At 42.4% G+C, this 10,052-nt stretch overlaps 1 long non-coding RNA gene across 3 annotated transcripts; it reads left to right on the forward strand.

Annotated features, from left to right (window-relative positions):
• The first annotated feature begins 1,839 nt into the window (after window positions 1–1,839).
• On the forward strand, window positions 1,840–9,338 carry LOC116634351. Of its 3 annotated transcripts, none has more exons than XR_004299951.1 (3): window positions 1,840–2,095; window positions 4,114–4,357; window positions 5,588–9,338. It is a non-coding gene; the product is annotated as an uncharacterized LOC116634351 (long non-coding RNA). The 3 variants fall into 3 exon arrangements; XR_004299953.1 differs by lacking the exon at window positions 1,840–2,095 and adding an exon at window positions 3,038–3,979; XR_004299952.1 differs by lacking the exon at window positions 1,840–2,095 and having other exon boundaries at window positions 3,991–4,357; window positions 5,588–5,739; window positions 6,314–9,338.
• Window positions 9,339–10,052: the final 714 nt, after the last annotated feature.

Raw genomic sequence — 10,052 nt, forward strand, 5'->3', positions numbered from 1 at the left:
CTGGCTTGTGCCCTCTTACCACCACTACCAAATACAAGTGGGTAAATACTAATCTGGGAGAAGAGGTGTAGATGAAACCTGGCTTTTATGTCTAGCAATGGCTGAGAAACAAGAGTGTTACAGCTGAAATCTATGTTCTCCACTGTGCAGTAAAGGAGTTGTTCTGAGCATAAATATTGAGAGGGCATTTCCCAAGCATAACATATATGTTCAAAGGAAAGGGAGCGTAAGTGATAGAATCTATGGTTTAACTGCAGAAGGGCTCCTTTTTACTTAAAATTGACTGATTTCTGTGATGAGCATTTGACTTTGGTGACACACGGAAGAAATGGGAACTTTCTGCTGGGGAGAGTTTCAGCCCATGTTAAAAACAAAGAAACCCATGAGGCCGTTTCTTTTGAGAGTCCAACTTAATTACCAGGCCACCAGCACGTGACCACCAGAGGTGACTCCGAGAACAAAGGATGCCATAAGTTAAAACTGCACAGAGCCCATGCCCACTGATGGGCACCCACTCTGTCTGGCTCTCCTCACAAACACCTGTCACAGAAAGCCATCATTCCCAGTGACGGCAAGACTGCATGAGCGCTTATGAAATTTTTCTCTAATAATTGGGCTTTTTTGTTTGTTGTTTGTATGTTATTGGTCCTGTGATGAGTGTGTCTTTCTGCACTAATGCTTGTTTCAGCATTTCAGAGTGTTCACACCCAACACCAATGGAACCGGCTGAGCAGCTGGGGGTGGTAGTGGGTCAGGAGTTCCTTGTGCCCGCCCTATGCCTCTGCTCAGACTGTTCACCTGGAACAGCTTCCTCCTCACCTGTGGGGCAAACCTCAGGTGCCCTCTGAAAGGAAGACTCTCCCCATCCTCACCTCCCCCGCGTGCTCTCTGATGGAACCCCTGTGTCTCCTTCTCCCCCAGCCCGGCCCACGTGGATTTGTACTTGCCTCAGAATGCATTCTGGGTTCCCAGCTGTCTGTCTGTCTGTTCATGGGTACCACACGCTAGGGCACCCCTAGACTCCTGCCCTCCCTCAGTCCTGTGAAGATTTTTACCTGAAGATTTTCACTATGTGCTCGCTAGTCAGACTGTGCTAAGCATATTGCATACGCTTTTGTATTTTGTTCTAACCCTGAAGCACAGACCAGGAAACAGGGGCTCAGACAGGCTAAACGACAAGCCCCCAGTTATCATGAGTGTGGGGGCTGACCCTGAGCAAAGGCGCTACTCCCCCAGGCCATGGCTCAACTCCCAGCCCAGCCATTACCCTGGGTCCTTCCTCCATTAGTTGTATGTGCTACTTCATCTTCACTGTGCGCTCTGTCCGTGCTACTTCTCTCTGCCCACAAATAGGACTAATTCTACTGGGGACAGAGAAGAGATAAACTTCTTTGGATCCTGCTACTCCCCTTTTCTTTTTTCTTTCAACGCTGAATGTTTTGGAAAAGTGGTAGAAAATTCCCTCCACCCCCGACTGTCCTAGCACCTGCTTGCTTACTCCTCAACACTTCACTGAAAAGACCATCTCGAAAATCCCTGGTGACCTTGTACTGACTGGATCCTCAATCCCCGTGGCGTTGTCTGTGTCTTCTCTGTCTTCGGCTTCCCTAAGCACACCAGCCCGGAACTCCTCTGCTCACTCATCCCCTCAGTGACCAAGGTCTTTGAAATTCACTTTCACACAGTTTGCCTGCACTTGGCTGTATTCCTCCCCCCAGTCCCGCTGTTGTTCCTGTGGTGTTCGCTTGTCTCTGCAACCCCAACCGTTTCCTCCACGGACCCCAACACTGGTGCTGTTGCTGTTCTGCTCATGCCGCAAGCCCCTCTTTTCCTTCTCGATGCACACCCACCCCACCTTCCCAAAGCTCCCGGAGCTACCCTTGGCTGGAGAGCACCCCTTCTTCCTCTCCAGCCCAACCCGGGAGCTCAGGCAAAATAATGCCACAGACAAAGCCCACTGGGAAGTCTCCCAGTACGAAGTCTGGTGTAGAAGCTCCCTCACTTGGACAATTGTACTGGCTTTCACTCCACCTAGACTCATTAAGAACATGAGGAGATGTTTGAAGTCTAGAAAATCCTGAAATACATGGATGAGGTAAGTCATTCATCCATCCAATAATCTCTGTTCTAACATAATAGAATTAGTGGACACTCTTTGAAACTTGAAAGGACAACTTAGGTCAAATTAAACACTGCTTTTACCAACCTATAGCTGAAGAATGAGAAATTTTGAAATGTTTTTTTAAAGGTCAGGAAAAACTTGCATAAATGCACAATATAAATTTCTAGTGAAGGAGTGGGTGTGATGAGTACCTAGAGTCTATGTGGCTCATTTGGCTTGGCCAGTCCCACTCCTCTTCCAGCTCCTGGTTCTGAGTCCCCACAGGACTGAGAGATCTGTGCATATAGGTTACCGCTCAATTACACATTATCTCGAACTGGTTGATGTTATCCCATGGATGTCCATTCTATGACTTCAGCTAGATTATAAACTCCTTGAGTTCGGGGCCACATCTGCTTTTTTTCTATATTCCCCACAAATCCTATTATTGTAACCATTGAGATATTTTGGAATAAACATAGTAATTAATCTTGAAAAATTTGAGGTAATGTCATACTAGTCAACTGTATTTTTTATATTTAAAAGAATGTTGGTACCACCCTCTAGGTTGAGTAATGGGCTGCACGGATTGTTGATCTGACCAACTACAGTATTTCATGTGTGCAGGTGTGTGTGTGTGTGTGTGTGTGTGTGCGTGCAGTAAACTATAATTCATTCTCCTAGAGCTAATCCATTTATAGCTGCATGTTAACAGTTCAAGCCAAGCACAAATAGAGACAGACAAAATTATGCTTAAAATTTCCTAACACTCCCAGGAGACATCTTTGATGATAATTTTTAATATTAAGGCTATACAACCAGGTGGTCCTGGCTGGCTCAGGTGGAAGAGTATGTGACTCCTGATCTTGGTGTCATGGGCTCGAGCCCTGCATTGGGTGTACAGATTACTAAAAAAATAAATAAATAAAACTTTTTAAAAAATGGCTACACAACTATGTGCAATATTAAATCTGAATATATTGTTTCCCCTAAAACAGAGACCAAGTCTTTGATAAGAAAAATAATCACTTCTGGTTTTTTTTTTTTTTTGATATTATGCATTTTCTCTAACCTAACCCATCATTTGTAAGTACTTAGAGGCCACTTCAGCTGTTGTCTTTTAAGGATCATAGGAGTTTGTAAATTCTCCATTGCAACAACACTTGTGGGAAATGTGCACTCCTTGATATAATCAAAACTTGTGAGCCCTAAGGAAATGGAAAAGAATCTACAGGGACTCTTGTTCATAGTCCATGAAATTTCTAAATACTCATTTCATACACAAACACCCAAGTTCACCAGTTGAATTTTTCACTCTACTGACATCATTATCCTGTGTTAAATTATAAATGGCAAGTTCAAGAGATCTGTTATCATTTTGGATTAAATATAATCCACTGTCTCCCAATTTGGCTACAGTGGATCCTTCCAGACAACAGTGAAGTGAATTCTGGGTTCATGAAACCATATTTACTTGACAGAAGAGAAAATCACAGAAATCGGGATAAGATGTTGGCACTGAATCGATGGTCTCCCTGTGGAGATGACCTTCAGAGAAGATTCTTTCTCAGGCATAATTTCGAGGTTACTTTGTAGACAGGAAAACATCTCAGGACAACAATGAGGGTCTTGCAGCGAGGAAGGAGCCACTGGATGCCACAGAGCCCTGACTCTCAGAATGTGGCTCTTGGTCAGCAAAGGGTGAAAATTGCAAACAATTTTTCAGTCTTAAAATTAATAGTGCTGTCATCGTATCTCTTAAAAACCCACATGCTTAAAAAGTATGAAATGCCTGAACTCTACAATAACCTCTGCTTGTTTTTTCTTTCTCTTTTTTCACTTTGAAAAAGTAAAAACTTGAACCTTAGAGGAGAAATAGTAAGTACTAACCTAAGTACTTGAAAAATACAATTAAAGTAGAATCTACTCATACTTCTGTTAGTTGTACCTACAGTGGAGCTATTCCCTTTATTCTCATCTTTTCTCTCCCCCTTTACCTCTCTGCTTTGAAGAACGAAGAGCTTTACAGAAGGTCTGATTGATTCAAAGAACCAAATGTAGAAGATGCTCTCCCAGCAAAGCCATCTGCTAAGCAGCCAGATTCCCCCAGGCATCTGCTTGTAACAAATACGACATAACACCTTCAGGCAAATCACATGACCCAGATGCCAGTAGACTCGCTGTTCTTGAACCATTTCTGGGTGATGAGGATTTTAATCTTGGCAATCATAAACATGGCTTCCACTTTATTTCAATGTAAGACAATGTTTCTTTTTGTCAATTACTAGGGGTCACATTCTTTTGATAAACTCACATTCTCCTTCGGAAAAGCTACACCATGCCCCACCTTATCATAACCTTTCTTTGCTCTTTTGCTTATACACAGTACAAAATATTTTGAAAGGCACTTAAAGAATTTCTTTAACCTACTATAGAAATACCCCTATGTGCATGAAAAAATAAAACAGCCTCTAGTTTCTGAGCACCCCTGTGTTCCTCTTTCACTAAAATTCAAGAACAATATAACTATAAGCTGTACTAAGCTGCTGCTGGGGAAAATGCTATTTTACAGGGAGTCAGGCATCTGGCTATTCTGTATTAATGAGTGCCTTCTGCGTGTTTCCTTAGTTAAAGCTATGATTCACCCAGCAGATGCACACTGAAGTAGCTCAAAGATCAGAAAATGACAAGGAAAAAAACATTTAAAAATACAAATGCAGATTGATTATTCCTAAACTCCTTTTTCCCACCCCTCCTATCCCTCTCAACCATGGGGAGCAAAATAAGCCCTTGCATTTTCTGACCGAAGCAGTGCCATTTGAAAAGCTTGCCAGCCGGGATGTTTTAAAATGTTGCTGAATGATTAAACACAAATCCTTAAACGGAGAGAGCTGGTTTGTATTAAATATCCTAGAGCAACGCTGTCTGCCCACACTTGTGCCCATGTCTGGCTGCTGGCTGATAAACGTTGTGGCTTTAAGATATTACTTATTAGCATGCCTGTATATTTCTACCTCACACAGTCACCCAGGGGTGATTGCTATCTGTTAATTGAATTCTGTGCCAGCAACTGTGTCTTTGTGTGCTCGCCATTACAGTTTCAAGGATTGTAACTTCATTTCCTATTTACAAGTAATAGTGATAAAAATATAAAGTGATGTATCTATGCATCCCCAAGTGTGTGGTGGGTGCGCATGTGTGTATAAGGATATATATGTACGTATATGCATAAATATATATATTTTAAAGGAGAGTGACTTAAAGTCACAATATATTACAAAAAGACACAATTTATTTAAACGTTTCTATCTAGAAACACGCATATCCAGCCACTTGACAGTTTCCTGCTATTGAGCATGGCTGGTGGGTCTACAGAACAGAAGCAGGCATTTTTATTTTTTACACAATAATCAAAACTGACATGGTGGGCAGAATAATCAGTGAACAGTTATGAAACTGCTCATTTACAAACCTGTCTTTTTCCAGGGAGTAGAAGAATAAGCCACAGTGATTGGGTTAGCCCTCTGGATTTTCAGAATGTCTGTGTCTGAATCAGGCATTGCATGTAATGAACCTCCCGTGAAGAAGAAACCCGGATCCGGGATCAAGATGACTCTTCATCAGCCATGCTGAGTCAGGTGAGGAGGCGGGGTCTGTGGCTGTGTTAGAGTCAAGGATCTCAACCACCCTGATGCCAGACTGACCTCAATTTCCTCTCACAGAAAGTGAATCATTTGCTCCCATTTTCTGAGACTCAGCCAATTTCCTAAAGCATGGTGAAAGTTTGAAGTCGTGTAGCTAAATAATATGTCTGATAAGAAGTTTGGTTAATTACTGGTAAGAAAGAAAGGTCACTGACCAACTGACATAACTAATCCAGAAACAATGTTCCGGACAATCCTAACAACCTGAATGACTTCACCAAATTATACAAGAGATATTTCCCAGTTTTGGGAAGATGGAAAGAATGGTTTACGTTTTCTAGGGATAAGTGGTTGAATCGTGGCTATTATAACCACTACCTTTGGTGGGACCCTTAGTTACGTACCCATGACCCCTGGTTCTGGATGAAACTTTCCCCTTCAGAAGTCCCAGTGAATATGGGAAGGTCTGGCATATTCCCTTGTTAAAATATATCCTGAGCTTAGAGTTGTGGAATTTCTGGTATCTCACAATATTTGGATTAAAAACACAATGCCTCTTTACCCCTAGACTGAAAGTGGCAAAATAGCAATAAATGAAAAACGATTGATCAAACAAATGGACGCAGATTTCTAAGGAATCCAATTTGATCAGGAGATAATTTCTCATTATAAAAACTGGTGCCCCATCCCTGCGTTAAGCATTGGTCCACATGAGTCTTGGCAGCTCGGATCCCAGAGAGACATGACAGAGGGGACAAAGACTTGCTTTTCTGCACCTACCAAAGCCTGGCATTCTCTCTACCCGACTCTGAGGATCCCTGATGCTTTCTACAGCCCTTTGGCAAGTGCCCAGCTGCCTGCTGAGGTGAAGTACCCCAGACAGAGAACCGCTCACTCTCTTCCCTACAATACAAAACAATTAAAATTGAACAAATTAAAATTCCATTCTAGTACTGCAGGTGATGTTTTTAGGTATTGGGGGAAATATAATTTATTGTTTTTCAACCCAATTCAAATAAAAATCAAGACTCTACTTTGTAATGCACTGATTTCCAAACCACAGAAAAGACAAAAACAAAACAAGACAGAAACAAACAAACAAACAAACAAAAAAACAAAGAGCTTACAACCAAGCTTATAAGGATGCTTGGGGACGGTGAGTGGCACCGTTGGAGAAACAGGAAGACACGAATACAAAAAAAGTGAGGGTCGTAAATAAAAGAGAAAGATTGAATGGTGTTGGGAAGAGGAAAATATCACAACGCACTTGGCGGTGAAAAGACTTATGGAGAGATGGCATCAGTGATTTACCTTGAAAGGAAACTTAAGATTTCAAAATGTGACCAACAATGTGGGCAGACAACCCAAGCCAAGGAAGCCATGTAAGGAAAGACAGACAGAAGTGGAAGCTGTGGTATACTGTGGCCTGCCAGCACTGGGTTCTAGCACACAGGTAGAAAACAGAGCGAGCTAAACCCTGAGATGGAGGACGAGCCACATCACGGAGGACACTCCCCGACCAGCCGTGGAGGTGGATCACATGCTAAGTAATAGGGAGCCTCTGACGGCTGTTGAACAAGAGACGGCTAGGACTACAGATGTGCTTTCAGAACGGTAGTCTGCAAAGTGTGAAGGAGAGGTTGGGCTTCAGGCAGAGAGAAGACAGGTTACCAGCACGGACTATTAGAAGAGAAGCAGAGGTGTGCCAGGCAATGTGGTCACAATGATGCTGCGTAACAAACAACCACAAAATTAACAGCAGCACACAACAGTAAGTTTTTGTTTGGGTCACAGATCTGCAGCTTGGCTGGGAGTCAGCTGATCTGGTTTTCCAGATAGCTTATACCCTAGGACCAGTGGGCTAGCTCATGCCAGTCTTCCCGGGCAAGGGCAGATGCAGAGGACAGACACGTAAGAGCCCAAGCACAGTTTGTGTAAACCCATTTCAAGCCTCTATTGTGTCAGACCTGTTAACCTCCCATTGGCTAAATAAGTTCCCTGGTCAAACACAACGCTAATAAAGTAGGGATGTCTACCTCTCCCATGGAAATAAGCAAGGGAATGTGAAAAAGAAGAAAAGATGAATTTCACGTTTCAAACCTGGGAAGTTATGATTATTTTGAAGCCACAATCTTAAGTATTAAGAAGAAATTAAATTTGGAGAGGAACATAATGCACCCCATTTTGGATGTATTAAATTTAAAGTGTCACGAGAGGATAGCATAGATGTCCAGGGGGAACTCTTTCTATAGAGCTAGAACTCAAACAAAAGTCAGGTCGAAAGAGAGCTCTGCTGGTCATCTGCATAGAGGCTGGACTCAAGGGATGAATCAGATCTTCCAGAAAGACATCATTCATAGAAGAGAGGACAGGCCCAGAGACAAAGTCTCCGAAGGTTGCACCCAGAGCTCAGACTCCACACACAAGGTTATCTCTGGCAGTTTCTCTTCCCCATCTTGCATGTCCAGCCACTTACAAAATTCTGAACATTGTTTTGCTAGAATGTTCATCAAACTTCTCCTCAAATTCTGTTTCCACTGCCACCTTAGAGTTTGATACGAGATAGTAATACATATCATATCCTGTAGAAAGCTGAAAATACAGATTTGGAGTTTAGTAGCAAGAGCAAAGCTAGAGAGACAAATACAGGAGTAGTCTCCATAGAGTTGGGGGGAGCTGGAGTTACAGGAATTGGCTGAGATCACCAAAGAAATAAGTACATGACAGAGCAAGGAGACAAGAAACTCAGGGGAGTGGGTCCCTACATTTTAGAGGCATGGAGAGGAAGAAGAACCAGTAAAGGAGAGTGGGTTTTAGTCAGTGAAGATAGAAAAGTAAGACTGTAGGGTGTTGAGACACTAAGAGTAAAGAGATATCTAGGAAGGAAGTGGTCCCACACATTGAATACAACGGAGTAGTAGAAGAAGGTGAGGTCTAGGGAAAAGACACAATATGGTAGATAGGAAGTCACAAGGGTTTTGAGAGACACTTTCAATGAAATGAATGCGAAAGCAAGACGACAAAGGGTTAATATGGACCGTACTCCCAAGAAGTATTCAGTGATGGACCCAGAGAGGCAAGAAGGACTCAGCGATGGACCCGGAGAGGACCAAGGCAGGACGCAATAACTAAGGGACATTTTCAAATTTTTGCACAATTAAAAAAAATGGAATCTTTGCATTTGAAGATGTAGTACTTTAGTTAGCTGATGAAGTGGGGATACTGGAGAGAAGCATTCTAGTACTTTCCTTGTGCGTCATTTCCACACTGCCTTTTCACACATTCAATCCTAACCTTTCACCAGTTTACACCTAACTAATAAGGGTTGGAGATTTGGCTGGTTTTCCAAAGTCATCCAAACCCCAATCAAAAATTAATGTTCACTTTCTATTTCCTTGGGCCTGAAAAGTCTTCTCATCCTGTTATTCTGTGCTAGTAGTTATACGTTGTCCATATCCTTTGAGGACCAGCTCCTACCTACTTCCCAGCTGGAGTTCAGAGCAGTCTGTCTCCTGACACTTGCATGATGTGGGTACAAAAGCAAGATGCCAGAGATTGTTAGGGTGATTCAAGTTGATTGCTCTCCACTATGTTTAATATTTTTTAAAGATTTTATTTATGTATTTTAGAGACAGAGAGAGAGAGAGAGAGAACTAGCAGGAGAAGTGGAAAGGGGGAGGGAGAAGGAAAGAGAGAGAATCCCAAGCAGACTCCACACTGAGCGTGAACCCTGACACGGGGCTCATGGGGCTCAATCTCACTATCCTGAGATCATGACCTGAGCTGGAACCAAGAGGCAGATGCTTTACTGACTGCATCACCAAGTGCCCCTCGACTATGTTTATGTTTTAGGGCAACTAAAATATGCTCACCAAGGGCACGGGAGAGTTAAAACAAAATTAAATGTTTTTTATTAAACATAAATATCAAATACATCTGTTTAATAAGACATGAAAGTTTTCTGCAGAAGATAACAATTATTAACAGGAACATCTATCTGAGAAGCCAGACTGGGGGAAAGTGTGTGTATGTGAAGGAGAACACTTGCCACATCTTCACATCTTCTCCATGATAGTAATGGTAATCAGAGCTACCATTTTGGAGCATTTGCAATGTGGGCGCTTGACATAGGTCATCTCACTCAAATTGTTTACCTTTCTGATAAACTATTAATGTTTTTGAATCCCCAGAGCAAAATGCCCCTCCTCTCTGCACACTGATGCCCTTATCCTGTCCCTCACTGTCTGTTCCATGCTTTTTTCAATATATCTTTTCTAGAGTTGACATGGAATGGGTGTTTCCATTTC

The sequence above is a fragment of the Phoca vitulina genome, unplaced genomic scaffold (assembly GCF_004348235.1).
Source record: "Phoca vitulina isolate PV1807 unplaced genomic scaffold, GSC_HSeal_1.0 scaffold9, whole genome shotgun sequence".
NCBI lineage: Eukaryota > Metazoa > Chordata > Mammalia > Carnivora > Phocidae > Phoca > Phoca vitulina.